General features: G+C 42.0%; 1 protein-coding gene across 4 annotated transcripts in view; it reads right to left on the reverse strand.

Moving 5' to 3' along the window:
• Positions 1-16,080, reverse strand: part of FYN (FYN proto-oncogene, Src family tyrosine kinase) — a 191,683-nt gene that overhangs the window by 100,750 nt on the left and 74,853 nt on the right. The gene's annotated exons all lie outside the window — the stretch shown is intronic.

The raw sequence follows: 16,080 nt of genomic DNA on the forward strand, positions 1-16,080 counted from the left end.
TCCACAGCTGCTTTCCTCTTCCCCTCCCGGCAGCTCGCTCATGAACTCTTGTGAGAACTGCCACACATGGGATTAGCGACAGGTACGTCTTAGAGAATTATATATACAGATAAAGTGAACAGAATGGAACTTCTACAGATTGTTATTGGGCTCCATCCAGTCTTCAGACAAAAATGTTACAATAATTACAGCATTCCTTCTCACCAGCTCAGGTAGATCATAGCTACAAGCATGCTAGTGTCTCTTATACTGCAAGGACAAAAAATTGATACTTTGCAGTAAAGCAGTTGTAGGAATGAAAGTCTGCACATTCCTCTACCTCACACCCAAATTCTTAGTACTTTAATTGTTTCTTTCTGTAAAACCAGAAAGATTATTTAATCTGTTTTACAGCACAGCATTTCTCCACAGTTTCATTGTGAAACACATAAATAAGCAACAAAATAAAACTGAGCATAATGGGAAATAATTAACCAGTTACTGAAAATGACACACACACATACATCACATAAAAAAAAGCAGTTGGAGAAGGAGGAAAGGTAAAATGGACAAATACCACTATTTTGCCAAGGCTAACTAAATTTCTCATGACAGCCACTCCAGTTCTTTCCTCAGGCTATATACAGAGACAGAATAGCTTGCAGTATAGACAAGCAGGGGGTTTTATGATAATAATCACTGGAAGAAAGAAGAGACTACATTTTGTGCTGGCATTACAAATAATGGCATTTGTATCTGGAAAAGATAAACAAAATCTTGGGAAGGGTTGGGGACCTGGTAGATCAAGGAAGTATGAACAGTTCTAATACTTTCTTTGTACTTAGTGCAAACTGTTTGCTCAAGACAGTATCTAGGCTTTTTTGAGAAGTTATGAGTGATTAAACACTACATGCACAACCATGATTGTTTCTCACCCACAAAGCAACTAATATAGCCTTTCTCTTTATCCATGCCAACTCGGTGCTCTGCTGCTATTGCTCTTCACATATGTCCTGCATGGCTTAGTTTTTTACTTCAGCGAGGAGCCCTCTTGGGACTTATCCTGAAGCAATTCAAGAACTGCTTTCTACAAAGATCTCTGCGTTCAACTCTGTTCTTACCAAGTCTAGCCTAACTCCTATGGGTCTAGGAAGGACACAGTTGAATGCTTCACTTTGATGTGAGTATTCTTCACAATTGCGTATGTGAAGAAAGCTGCAGCTTACAGGCACTGTAGGAGGAAGATGATAGGAATGTATATTCATTTTCAGAAGAAAGGGAACCCAAACAAAATAGAACTGATCAGTGAGAAGAACTCTGGGGCAGTCTGTGGGGAGAGCAGATTTTACTTACCCTCTCCACAGATGATCTCCTACCTTTCCAAGGGTGGGCGGGTCAAATCAATATTTGAGAGCAACACTGGTTGCTCATTCATTAATTTTTATTTAAAGCATTATCTTAAATTATAATTTTCACCATCACCCAAGGCAGGAGTGTCAGAAGTGTCAACCTGTAGCTATTTATTTACCTTTATCTATCCTGGGATACAGTGTCAAGCCATAGCAGTGGGTAACAAAATGGTTACTGTAAAGAACAAAATGACCATAGCTAAAGTAGGATTTTTTTTAAAAAAAAGAAAATGAACAGAGGGAAATGAATGGGAACCCTCTGAAAAGGGTCTAAATAAATAAATAAATAAATAAATAAATAAATAAATAAATAGAATGGGAAATAGCAAAACTGATTCTGAAATGAAATCACATAGAAGCCTTGAAAGCAAACAGCCTCCATTATGAAAATTTTAAGAGTGCACAACCCTAGATAAGGTGGGAAAGACTATGCTGGCCTCTGAGTGGAGTCTCCCTACATCCTATTCTCTGCATGAGTGGCAAGCAAGAGCATGTCCCGAGGGAAGCTCTTCTCACGATCGGTGAGAAGAGCTTCTGTTGGGCTTGTGGGGAGAGCGGCCTTAGCCCAGCAGATGAGCAGCCTCTCGTAGCTGGGCGGCCAGATCGGCCACCCACGTGGCTGTCGGCTCCGTCACGGAGCAGGCAGAGGCTGTAGGGGTCAGGGACCGTGCAGCCCCCAGAAGTTCCAGAATGCCCAGTGCGCTTGTGTGGGGCATCCTGGAGAGACCCCCGAGCTGCTTGCAGCCTCCCGGTCAGGGGTCTACTCGTGTGTCCTCGTGTGCCGCAGTGACACATGAGCAAAACAATGAGGTTAATGGAGTGTTTGCTCCATTTACCTCATTTAAGGGGAGGGGGAATTAGGCAGGCTAGCCGCCGTGGGAGCACCAGGCTCGCCTGCAAGCCAGGTGGTTCCCATGATCCCTGGAAGCCAGGCTACGCTTCCTTAGCCCGCTTTCCAGGCATCATGGGAATAGCCTCCTAGTCTCCACACTGCTCAAAAGGCCTTTTGAAATGCATACGAAGAATTCACGTGCCTGACAGCCAGACTAATGCTGAGCTAGGACAAACATGTTCTGCTATTGCAAGGATGTTCTGAAAGCTAGTTCTGCTAAGACAGGAGCTTCCATTCCAGACTAGCGTATGCTTCTGCAACAAGGTGCACTGCCTGTGGTATGCCTCATGCTGTGAAACACCCACATTCTGTTCTACTGTTCTTGTTGCACAAGTACAAGAGCAAAAGAAATTGCACAACTTCAAGCATCCCAACACCTTCATGCAGCTACATGATCTTCTTGCAAGTGTGCAATTGTGCTAACGCAGTGTTAGTCTGGATGTCAGGCATGCTCTACATTTCAGTTATTAAAATTTCCTATTTCTTAAGATTAGGTCTAACATAAGAATAAACTGCATATTTGGGTTTTAAGAATCTAATAAATTCCAATTTTGCAATTCAGAGCATGCCTAAATGAACAAGCATTTGGGTGTAATCTGTTTTTTCCAAACTACTATTAACAAAATCAGTTACTTAAGATTCTGCTGACAAACAGAAATCATTTTAAATCATGTTAGTCTAAGAGCTGAAGAGCTGTAATGTATGGTCAGGAAAGACAGAAAGTAGCACTTTCTTTCAGAATGCTGCCAATTCATTTATCTTTTTCCGTTAGGTCACCGTTCACAGTTGATTTTGTGATTGATTCTGCTCTGAAGCTTCAAAGTAAGAAAAAGCTTGTTCAATCTGACATTTTCATGGGTGGTTTCACAAAAGTATAGAAACTACTAGAAACATATTGAAAGCACTAGACATGTTTCATACAGTCGCCCTCTTACTCCCAATACAAACACACCAATCTGAAGCTTCTAGATTTATGTCAGCGGCAAGTACATTGGAGTCTGTCAGTAGGTAAAGGAAGAGTTGGCATGTTGCTCCTAGATTGGCCCCATCAGCAAACCTAACAACCATCATCTGATTTCTAGTATGTGGGTGGCATCTCTCTTTTGAAAATAATTTTGGAAATTATTTTGAAAATGATGTGATGTATTTTGGCAACTAAAACACAGATATAGATTAAATATAGAGCCTTTTCTCACGATCAGTGAGAAAGGGCTACCAGGTTTGTGAGTGGAAGCCCTAAAGAGATTACCTCCCCGCAGACGAGCATTCTGCCATCCCTGAGTGGGCAGATTGCCCGCCCACACAGGCACCGACTGCTGCTTGCAGCTCCGAGGATCGGGGTGTTGGGATGCGCTACCCCACAGAGCTGCAATAATGTACCACACAAGTGTTTGTGCATTATGGTGATTCCCCCTCCCCTCCCCAAGTCTGCCAGTTGCAGCTGCTTGCAGCCGCGACTGATGCATGACCAAAAAAACCAAGGTTAAGGGAGCGCTTGCTCCCTTCATCCCATCTTGACAGGAGACTCCATAGGCGAGCTTGCCACCGTGGTGCTGCCGGGATCAGGCCTGATCCTGGCAGTTTACATGCGTGTGCAAAACCGGGCTGGTCTGACTTAGACCAGTTTTGCACGTGTATGTGTGTGTGTGTGTGAATAGCCTCATAGTTTAAAGAAAGCATTCAGTTTAAGCTATGTTTAAGTTGGTGCTTTTAATTCATCATTTTATTTTATTTTATTTCTTCTCTTATACAGGAGTAGAATGTTAGATGAAGTTTCAAGGCTGTGTGGAAAGTGATGCAACACAAGCTTATGTTACATGTTACATATACTTTCAAAGGACTGATGAGACTGCTTTGTACTTGTTACTACATCCCCATTTTCTTCCGGCACATGACCTTTTAGATTAATCTATTTTTAGTGGATTGATCAATTCTAAATGAATGAGGGGACAACCAATATTATTTGTGTTTTTCAAAGACATCACCACATGCTACATGCCAAACCACTGTGAAACTCAGGAGAGCTTCAAAATAAGTGTGTGCACATGTGCATGTGCTGCTGTTACAAAAAGCACATATATACCTTTAACCATACATCAAGTAGCTCCTTAGATGGTCATAATTAATTCCCATTTATGTCTTGTGAACAATTCATTATCAGTCTGAAACTTCCTGATATTTTAAAATCAAACTCAGTAGTCTGATTATGAAATTAATAATCAAAACAATACACGTAGCAAAAAGCATTCACAGCATGTAAAGCAGTGAATAGGCTTAGGCTGCAGAAGATGCTTACACACAATTAGACTTATTATTTCTTTTACTGGCTGACTGATGAAGGACATGCATAGGGAGGCTCTCTGGGGATGCACCAAGAACTTGTCCGTCGCTCCCCCAATCGTCCTGGGCTTCATTGTTGCACCACAGGGCCAACACTTCTAAGTGCTGCTCACACTTCATAAGCACCATGCAAGACTGAAACAAGTCACTGACCCTTAGCGATGTGTGTCCAGTCTTGCAGAATGTTTCCACAGCATGAGCAGCACAGAAGTGTTAGCATTGTGGTACAACAGTGCATGTGTACAGGTGGACTGGAGCTGTGCGAGAGCTCCTGTGCCAGTCCTGAGGTCACATGTGTGATTTGTTCCCTTTGCTAAGCAGGGCTCACCTTGGCTTGCATTTGGATGTGTGACGACATGTGAACACTGCCTGCACTGTAAAATATCCCCCTTAGGGGATGGGGTTGTAGCTCAGTGGTAGAGCAGCTGCATTGCATCCAGAGAAGGTCCAGTAGCATAGCCAGGTTGAAGGTGGCCCGGGTGCGAACTCCAGAGCACCCCAACTCTTCTTTGCTCACCACTTTTCCTCCCGCCACTTCACTTGCCCCACTGCATTCACTCACTGCTTCTTTCCCCACACACCCACAGGGTTAGGAACACAGGCAGCTGACTTATACCGAGTCAGACTATTGGTTCATCTAGCTCAGTATGGTCTACACAGACTGGCACCAGCTTCTCCAGGTTACAGGCAGGAGTCTTTCTCAGCCCTATCTAGAGATGCCAGGGAGGAAGCTTCGAACCTTCTGCATGCAAGCCTGCAGATGCTCTTCCCAGAGCAGCCCCATCCCGAGGGGAATATCTCACATGGCTCACATAGGTTGTCTCCCATTCAAAAGCAAACCAGGGCAGACCCTGCTAAGCAAAGAGGACAATTCATGCTTCACATGCTTCTCCTCCCAGTTCTTCTTCTTCCTCATGCTGCTTTGCTTGCAGCTTCTTCCCCGCATTGCACTCACTCGCAGCTTCCTCCCTTCACTCACCACTTCTGGCCCTACCCGCTCACTGGGTGTTAATTTGTTTCTTCTCCCGCCCCACATCATGAAGTTGGGGTGAGCAGGCAGCAGTGGGAGTGAGCAATATGGGGTGGCAGAGGCAGCAGAACTGGCTCTCCTGGGCCCCATGGTGTGTGTTCTTAGGACACATGCTCCCAATTGTGGCAACATCCTTGAGGTCCCAGGTTCAACCCCTGGCATCTCCAGGTAGGGCTGGGGAAGACTGCTGCCTGAAACTCATCTGGCAGTTCAAAAGCTGCTGCCATTCAACACAGGCAGTACTGAGCTAGAGGGACCAATGGTTTGATTCAGTACAAGGCAGCTTCTTATGTGCCTAGTGCATCCACACAGAGCCTCTTACATGCATGCTTCAGCAGACAGGATGTTGGCCAATGTTTCCAGCTTTCCAAATTACTTATTACTAAAGCAACATACACGGCAGGCAGATTTATTTCCAGCATTTAAGATGGTTCGACAGAAGCATGCCTCCCTGTAATGTAGAGACTCATCCTACTGTTGACTCTGGTAACAGGATTTTTGTAGTTTTTCAAAAATCTGCAAATCCTACTTGATCAGAGATATCAGTGGGACAAAAGAAATGAAAGTGTTTGGGGAGCAATGCCTTTATCATACCACTTTCAACTTTGAAACTAAAGTGTGTTTTATGATTCACAAGAAGGGAAGTTTTAAGAATGTTTCTGAACTAAGTGTTAAGCACAAAAAGCTATGCAGAAAAACAGAGCATGCCACAAGCCTTTCATGAATGTCACTCAAAATCCTAAAAAAAAAAAGAATCACAGAATTAAAAACTTAATTACCAGAAATCAGAAGTTCCAGAGCGTTGCTGGAAAGCTGATTGCGTCACTGAGAGGACAGTTTCCTAACATATTTCCTATGCTGTATGTGTAAAATAAGATTCAGTTGGATGCCCAGCAAAGTATCATTATGTAACAGGCAAGGAATTGTTATAATAGTAGCCAAAACACCATCTGGCAATTCAAGTGCAGATCCTGCACAAATAATTAATGCTTAGCAACATAGGAAGCTGCCATATACTAGTCAGACCATTGGTCCATCTAGCTCAGTATTGTCTACCCAGACTGGCAGTGGCTTCTCCAAGGTTGCAGGCAGGAATCTCAACCAGCCGTATCTTGGAGATGCCAGGGAGGGAACTTGGAACCTTCTGCTCTTCCCAGAGTGACTCCATCCCCTAGGGGAATATCTTACAGTGCTTACACATCAAGTCTCCCTTTCATGTACAACCAGGGCAGACCCTGCTTAGCTAAGGGGACAAGTCATGCTTGCTACCTCTCCTCTCCTAGAGAGAAATGCTTTCTATATGAAATATTGTAGATCTATTGAGGCTTGTGTGGCATAGTGGATAAGAAACTGAATTGCAAATCTGGAAGTCTCCAGTTCAATTCTTGCTTCTGAATTCTCTTTCTAAGCCTTTACTTCTTCCCCATCTGTAAAATGTGGATCATAATAATGACCTGCAATCCCTACATGGTTTACAACAGCCCTGTAAGGACTGCAGGTCCGTATTATTGTTCTCATATTAAAGGTCAGGGTGGGGTTGGGGCTTAGAAAGAGCAGGAGCAAGGTTTTAATTTATGTTTATAATGAGTAACTTGTAACACTCTAAAAAGCACTATGTGGATGCTAAACATCATCATCATCAGGTGTGCTGGACACAGAAATACCCGTAGTTCTAAGGAGGAGTGAAGCAGGGGCATTAAGTGGCAGATGATCTCATGCTGTGTCTCTTATCGCCCTATAGAAATTCCTAGAAGAATAGAAATCTCTCTTATTTCAGGGAAGATGAGGCCTGAAAAGATCAAGGACTGCAAAGGAGAACAGCCAATAGGGTTGCAAAAACACAGCAATGATACTGAAAATGCTAGTAAATTACAGAGGAGAAAAAGCAGCAAGGGAGGGTTGGGCTGCACACCATCCTCAGGAGGCCCATGAGTATATAATATGCTAGTAGCAGAACCAAATATAATTTAGGTGTGGGGGCATAACTTCTAAGCTGTACAGTTTGTGCCTCCTGGACACCTGAAGGTTGCAATTCATATTATGCTTCCTACATATATAGCCAAAGAACAGATAAGGTTTTGAAATGTTTGAGCTACTGGTGTGCAGGCTTTGTTAAAGAAATCAATTCTTTCTAAAACAGAAAAAATTGCCCCCTGCGTGTTTTGTTATTAATACAGCAGTTCATACCAAGATGAAAGGTTATCTCAAAAACAGAACTGGAAAAGAAATGGCAGAAGCTTAATAAATAAAATACGTCAAAGAAGTTCTTACAATAGGTGTTAATTTTTTTCTAAAAGACCCAATTTAGCAGGGCATTAAAAAGATTGGATAGCAATGCCCCATGATAATGCTGGACATGATACAGCCAATTTTAAACAACATTCAAGTCCCATTTATTTCAATGTGAGAAATATGCACGTGCAAACTTTAATGGATTGTGGACACTTTTTATTGTAAAATTTTCAATCTATTTAGACAATATTGAGCAAAAACAACCAAGTTAGGCTACCTGGAAACCCCCATGCAATTAATGATAATTGTGCAGTGCCACTGCTTGAAATATTGCATTTGTATTGACTTCAGAATATTAAAGCACATTATAGCATCAATTCCAAGTAAGTAAAAATAAGAGACGAGCAGGACTGTGGTGAATGTTTGCTTATTTTGGTGAGCAGTTGTGCTTTTGGGAAGACAGAAACAGTCCCCACTCATCCCTAAACAATATGGAATGTTCACTTTTTATTATTTCCATTCATTATAGTATTCCTGGCACTTCTCTCCTCACTCCACCATTCTACTACCTGAGATGGCCACCTCACCAGGCCTCATTATGAAACTGGCCCTGGGTGGTTTCCTACGTCTCCGCCTTCCTGTCACACAGGTGATCCCAGCCAGCCAGAAATCATATAGTGAACATTACAATGCTGCACAGCCAGATTATGTCACTGATGGCAAAGAAAGCCAATTAAGAGTGTGGGCCATGTACTTCCTCGTATTGTACTTGAGCTCCATATGAAATTCCCAGATTCCCAAAAGGAGGGATGCTTTTTGCTAATTCAGACATTTTAAATGAAAAAAGGATTTCAACTTTTTGCTCAGGCTTAGTCAAAAATAGTGCAAAATTTTTATTAAGTTATAGAAAAAGACAACATTTTTCAATCTTGTATTCATATAACATTTGTCATATCCATAATTATCTCAAATTAGAGACAAGAGTTCACATGTAGTAAGGGAGAAGAATAATGTATGTGCTGTGTCATATCAACATTCATGCAGAAATCATCTACATGGTAGACTTCAACAGAAGTAAGACAAAAACATGAGTTCTTTACCTATCAAAAATAGAGGTTATAGAAAGAATGAGTTTATTTTACAGCTTAATCCTATGAACATTTACTCACTGCTAGTAAGCCCCAATGAGTTTAATCACTGGGACTTACTCAGAGCTATGCACAGAATTGGAATCCTTAGTATGCTGTATTCTACTGGCACAGAACTTGTGTTATTTTTAAATTTTTGATTTGAAAACCTTATTTCATGTTACATTAAATAGGAAGGATGCAGATTAAGCTAGTCTTACTAGGGATGTGCACAAATCATTTTTTTAAATTCAATTTTGCTGAAAACAAATCACCCCGATATGTTTTGTATCCAAATCGACCCCCTCCAAATCACCCTAGATTCAATTTGTATGTGCTTTGATTCAATTTGGATTCAGACCAATTTGGACCACTTAACAGGGTCCTAGGGGCACTGAATTTGGGTGGTGGGTAGGTCCCCATGGGTGTCACCTTCCACCAAAATTTCAAGGCAGTGGGACACTTGGTTGATTTTTAATGATTTTTTTTTTTACTGATTTTGAACATTTCCACCATAGGGAACAATGGGGATTAGAAGTTGCCATATCCCAACCCTAAAACAGATCCCCAGCTTTCATGTTTTTTTTTAAAAAAGCTAAGCTCCACCCTTGTAGAGGTGGAGTTATGGAGCCAAATTTGCAGTCATTTTTCAAGTGTTTGGATTCTTTGCTGCATAATAACTTTTCCTCATAATGAATCCCTATGAGGATTCATCGCACAGCTTCATTTTTTCTCTTCATTTTGACTGTCACTGGACAGTGCCAACTGTCAACTGCCATGTGCCAACTATACCCCCTCAGCTACAAGGCAGTGGGGTACTCATTTTAATTTTTAGGAATATTGAAATGTTTATATTCTTTGGCGTCTAATAACTTTTCCTCATAATGAATCCCTATGAGGATTCATTATACGCCATTGTTTCTTCTGTTCATTTTGACTATCATTGGACAGTGCCAACTGTGAACTGCCATGTGTCAACTACACACACACACACACACACACACACACACACACACACACACACAGAGTCAACTGATTACACTGGGGTAATCAGTTTATTTTTAAGGTATTTTTGAAGTGTTTAGATTCTTTGGTATCTTAATTACACACCTTCATTTCTTCTGTTCATTTTGAGCCCACTGCTTTGCAGATGGCGGTGGGGAATTAGTGGAATCCCATGTGCCAACTACCCCACAACCCACTGGGTACTCAGTTTATATTTTAAGAATTTTTGAGGTGTTTAGACTCTTTGGTGTGTAATGAATCTTCATAGGGATCCATTATGAGGAAAGGTTATTAAGACACCAAAGAGCCTAAACACTTGACTAGAACATAAACTGAGCAGTATCCCACTGCCTTGTGGGTGGGAGTGGGGTGCAGTTGGCACATGGCAGTTGACAGTTGGCACTGCTGAAAAGATAGTCAAAATGAATAGAAGAAATGAAGGTGTTTAATGAATCGTCATAGAAATTCATTGAGGGGAAGTTATTATACATCAAAGAATCCAAACACTTTAAAATAGTGACCACACATTTTGCTCCATAACTCCAATTCTACAAGGGCCAGAGCTTAGTTTTTTTTAAAATGAAAGCTGGGAATCTGGGGGCATTAATGGGAGTGATCCAAATCTTGAATCAATTCAAATTGAATAAGGCACGATTCTATTTGTACCCAAATCTAGCCAACGGACCACAGGGGTGATTTGTTTTATCTCCAAATCACCCAAATCACTTAGATTTGGGTACAAATTGATTTGTACCCAAATCAGTTTGCACATCCCAAGTCTTTACTAAATTTAAGCGAAGTCTCATTACTTAGACATTACTAAGACCCATTGAAAAGTATGGGGTTTAAATGAAACATGATTGTCTCAGTTATTTCAGTGGTGAATTCTGCCCAACACACGTTCATGAAACATAGGTTTGAAGCCAGGCTGCACATGCCAGTGTACATGGCAGGCACAATTCCATTCCCCTACCACATCTAGGCCCCATATTCAGAACCATTTTCAAAGTGATAGCTTACCACTGTATGCATATAACTCTGTAAGCTATTCATCTTAATTGTCCTGCCAAAAGGTGCAAAATATCTTTCCACACTTCTGCATCTGATCACAAATCCAGGAAAAGGGTAAAATTTATTTCACTTGGAAAGACAATATAGATGACCAGCATACAATGGTCATCTAAACAGTTGGTAAACTATATACTGCATTTACAAAGTAGGCTTTCCCCAATTTGAGGCATGTGTGAAAGGTCTTTTGTCTCACTGCATTGTGAGCCAAACAAAATACACTAGTTTTTGATTCAGCTTCTTGACACTTCCCTTTAATCTTGTAATTCAAGCTGCAAATAATTTTTTTTCCTGGTACTCAAGCCATTATGTGTATTTATCAGTTTGAAATATTGCCTAACTTTATTTTGTAGAAACAGTTGGTATCGAAACTAATTTGGCCATGAATGCCTATTTTATAAGATAAATATTAAAAAACTGAATATTGCATTATATAATATTAATAATCTTATATGCTTGCCCTAGAAACAGTTTGAACAGTTTTGTACAGTTTCTAGCAAATTATTGCTTTTTCACCTTCTACTCTAGTCATTTTTAGAAGCTGACATTAAGGCTATTCACATGCACAACCTAACCCAGGTGCTGCCAGCCCGCCTAACCCGACTTTTGTATCTGGCTGTTAGCCAGGGTTAAGGGTGCGATTGTGGGATGCTTGCAGCCTGAGCAGACACAGAGATTGGTGCCTAGAGCACCTGTCTGATGGGCGAATCCCTCAATGAGCCGCACTTGTGGCGTGGTGCATTGTGGGATTTCTGGAGGCCAGGATGCACGATCCTGGCCACAGAAAAGCTGCATGGCTTCCAGAAGAGCCACTCATGTGCATGGTCAAGCCACAGGGCTAGGAGCTGGGTGGGGAGGGCAAGGAAATTGTATTGCGGGGGGAGGTAAGTTCAGCGCAGCCCCCCGCCGCCCACCCACCCTGCCTCCTGTCATGTGAATAGAGTTAGTGTGGGAAAGGGAAGGAATGTTTTAAGAGTTGTAGTTCTTTTAGTGCAGCCATAGGCCAAACAGAAAATGTTTTAAGTGGATGGACATGAGTTTGTCAAATCTAAGCACACACAAAAACAAAGTACACACAGAGCAACTTACCTAAGGATCCCCTGCATTTAGTTTTATACAGCTACAGACTACAGATACCGAGAATGTGTGAAAACAGCTACACTCAAACTGAACAGGAACATTTTTTAAAAGGGTTTACTAGACTTCAAGTTGGGCAACTTGTGTGTAAATAGAATATATTATAATATATAACAACAACAACAACAACAACACTTACATTTATATACCGCTCTATAGCCGGAGCTCTCTAAGCGGTTTACAATGATTTAGCATATTGCCCCCAACATTCTGGGTACTCATTTTACCGACCTCGAAGGATGGAAGGCTGAGTCAACCTTAGTCACAGGTATGGAATTAGGTTTCTGAAATATTAGATAGCAATTTTCTAGATAGCAAATTTCAAAATATCAAAATAAGAGATTTACAAAAGGAGAGCTTTTTTCATCATCAAAGATTCAATATAAAATTCACAACTGTAAAGTAGGGGGGAAAGTTCATTTTCCACCACACAAATTTTTCCACTAGTGGTTTGGATGGAGATTTTAACCATTAATAGCTTGGATAGAGAATGAACTAAAACAAGGAGCACATTGTTGTGGTACTTTAAATCACTAAATGCTCATGTACATTGATAAGATTAATAAATATTCTTTTGTGAACACAGTGAAATACTTTTAGCAATAGCAATAGCAATAGCACTTACATTTATATACCGCTCTATAGCCGAAGCTCTCTAAGCGGTTTACAATGATTAGCATGATTTAGTAGATGGAACATGAAGTTTCATTTTAGGCTTATTTAAAAAAATCTCAGGCTTGTCTAAACTCAAGAATGCTTGAACAAAGAATTCCAAGTAATTGTAATCAGTGTTGCTTACTGCATTATTTTGGGCCACAGCTTACTGGGTTTCTCTATGAAACTGAACAGCATCTCCAAGAGATAGTGAGGCTATTCCCACGATCAATGGAAAGCAGGCTAAAATGGAAATCAAATAAATAAATAAAATAAAAATAAAATAATAAAAATAAATAAGGGAGCTTAGCCCGATCTCTCCTGGTCATTTGCTGCCATGGGGGCCACGCAGCTCCCAGCAACAAACTACCAAAACTACTCCTCCCCTTAAATGAGGTTAGCAAAGTGGGCACTCCACTAACCCCCTTTAGTTGATTGTGTGCTGCCGCGGCATGGCTCCATGCCGCAGCAACACACGTGGATACCGCCAGGAGGCTAAAACAAGCCTCCCAGCCCCAGAGGTCTCTCCAGAATGCCCTGTGCTCTCAGGTGGGGCATCCTGGAAAATCCAGGGGCCAGGTGGCCCCCAATCCCCACAGCCTTCACCGGCTCCATGATAGGAATGTATGAACAGCCTTGGGGGTACAGCAGTCTGGTGGTTCGGGGTCAAATTGAACCCCCACATTCTGTCCGGACCGGAACCAAATCCACGCACAAGTTCACGATTTTTTAAAACTATTTTTTTTTAACCTTCAGCCCCTTTGGGGGGCTTCCTGTGGGCAGTGGGGTGTGTGTCCACAAAGGTTCTCCCTCCCCCACCAGCTTCTGAAATCACCACTGCGGCCCATCTGGACCCTCTTTTTTGGCCAGTTTGGGCCTCAGTAGATCATCCCAGCTGCCATTTTGGAGGCTGCCACACATGCGCAAATGGCCTCTGTGAGGCCTGGCATGGCCCTGGGCCTCGCAGAGACCATTTGTGCACGAGCTACGGCTATTTTTTTTTTAAATTAAGAAATGGCCACCAAAAATAAAAGAGGGTACAGACAGGCCACGGCGGTGATTTGAGAGGTCAGCAGGGGGCAGGGGAACATTCACGGACCCGCCGCCCCACGGCAGATAGTAAGCCCTCCCGAAGGGGCAGAAGGTTAAAAAAATATTTAACATTTTTTAAAAATCACGAACCCCTCCCAGACCAAACCGGACGGGGGGGGTCAAAGGGTGCCAGACTGAACTGGCCCAGTCAGATTCAAGTCTAGTCAGGTCTCGAATTGAACCGGGCCAGCCGATTCCATGCAGACCCCTACTTCATGATGGAGCCGGTAGTTGTGTGGGCAGCCAATCCAGCCACCCAGGACTTGGAGGCTGCTCGTGTGCAGGGAGAGCAGGCTAAGCCATGTGAAGCGCCTCAGTATCTCCATTATTATTTAGATATAATTCTTTGTCACTGAATGGCAGAAAGATAAGAGCTCTCACCACCAGTTCTTAGTTCTGTTTAAAATGAGTTAAGCTAGTGAGTCTACACCAAACATTAAAAAAATAAAAATAAAAGTTGAACTAACTTCAAGGATTGTTATCTAAAAAAAAAAATTTGATAATGTAAAACAGTCTCATAGTGAAGGAGTTTTACACATCTCATCTGTCTAAATGTGTTGACTATTCCATATGAAGACCTATTGCAGAAAATTATAACATTGTTATAGCCTGCTACATTAAAAACAATGATAGTTTCACTATATAGTTTTTCCTTCTTGGGCACTAGGGTTGGGGAGAGGACAGAAGTGCTCACATTGAACTGGGCACATACTACGTGATAGGCAAATACTAAGCATTTTGTAGATTGGAACAAACACCCTATTTATAGGATTCTTTCAATGAATGAACTTGTGTGAAAACAGTGAGTTGTTTATAGCAATTTCCATAGACATTAACTGTACTTGGTGACTGTCCTTTTTAAAGAACTGCATTGGGGTGTTCATGAATCAAAATTTGCAGTTCAGTTTCAATTCGGACTGAATTTGAACCAAACCACTTGTCTATGAACGTGTTTGGTCAAACTGGCTGCTCCAGTTGGCAAAACTGGTTCACGGTTTGAGGGGCTATGCTTGTGAAAGGGAATCTTGTGAGGATTCCCCTTTACAAGCAAATGGGTGGGAGGAATAACTGAAAAGTCTTCTAAAGCGTAGCCAGTGAGAGGGCACCTTTAAAAGTAGATTAAGGTTCTTACTGATCCAGTGGTGGCCACTCCTCGAAGTCCCACTAGCAAAGCCCAAACACACAGTGCTTCCTCCAGCAACTTGCCGGCATGGTGGCGGTGTGGTTCTGGCCTCTGTGGATGCATGGAGGCAGTAAGCATGCTGCTGCCACATGGACAAGTTGCTGGAGGGAGTGCTGCATGCTTGGGCTGCACCAGGGGAATTTTGAGGAGGAGCAGCAGCCACCATGAGGCCAGTAAGAACGTTATTCTACTTTTAAAGGTGCTCTCTTGCTGCCCCCCCCGGCCGCCCTTTAGAAGACTTTTCAAGGGTCCCCTCACCCCTTTGCTTGTAAAGGGGAATCCTCGCCACTTCTCTAAGCCCCTCAGTCATAACCCCTCAATTCTGAACTGGCCTGCCACGGTTCGGGATCGAACAGTTTGTGCATATCCCTAAACTGCATTTCATAACTTGAAAACTCTCTTTTGAATCCCCAAATCTTGCAAGTTATGAGTGCATGTTCCATTAAACACATCCCACCACTTCCAATTATACACCAGACACAGGATCTAACTGTGCTTCTAGGAACGTGTTTGGTCAAACTGGCTGCTTTGGTCAAACTGACCAACGTGTTTGGTCAAACCACCATTCTTCTACTTGGACAATATGATCAATTATTGTTTATATCAGATTTCTTAGGACTTTCACTGCTGCATACTAGTGCAACATTGGAATTACCAAAAGAGAAGCAACAGCAGACATAGGTATCTATTGCTAGCTCAACAGTGACAGCAGGGAGAACTCTTCAGGAATAGGAATTTTCCAGTATCTTTTTATTTTATAAACCAATCCACACACATTTAAAGCAAACAATATTTTACTGCAATATCTGCTACAGATGCTACCACATTTTCTCAACCATACATTCAACCACAGATCAAGTGTTCAGTGCAAACAACAACACTTCTTCTAGGACAGAAAGCACCACTGTTCATTTACATATGTTCATTCAAAC

This window comes from Hemicordylus capensis, chromosome 1 (genome assembly GCF_027244095.1).
Source record: "Hemicordylus capensis ecotype Gifberg chromosome 1, rHemCap1.1.pri, whole genome shotgun sequence".
In the NCBI taxonomy this organism is placed as follows: domain Eukaryota; kingdom Metazoa; phylum Chordata; class Lepidosauria; order Squamata; family Cordylidae; genus Hemicordylus; species Hemicordylus capensis.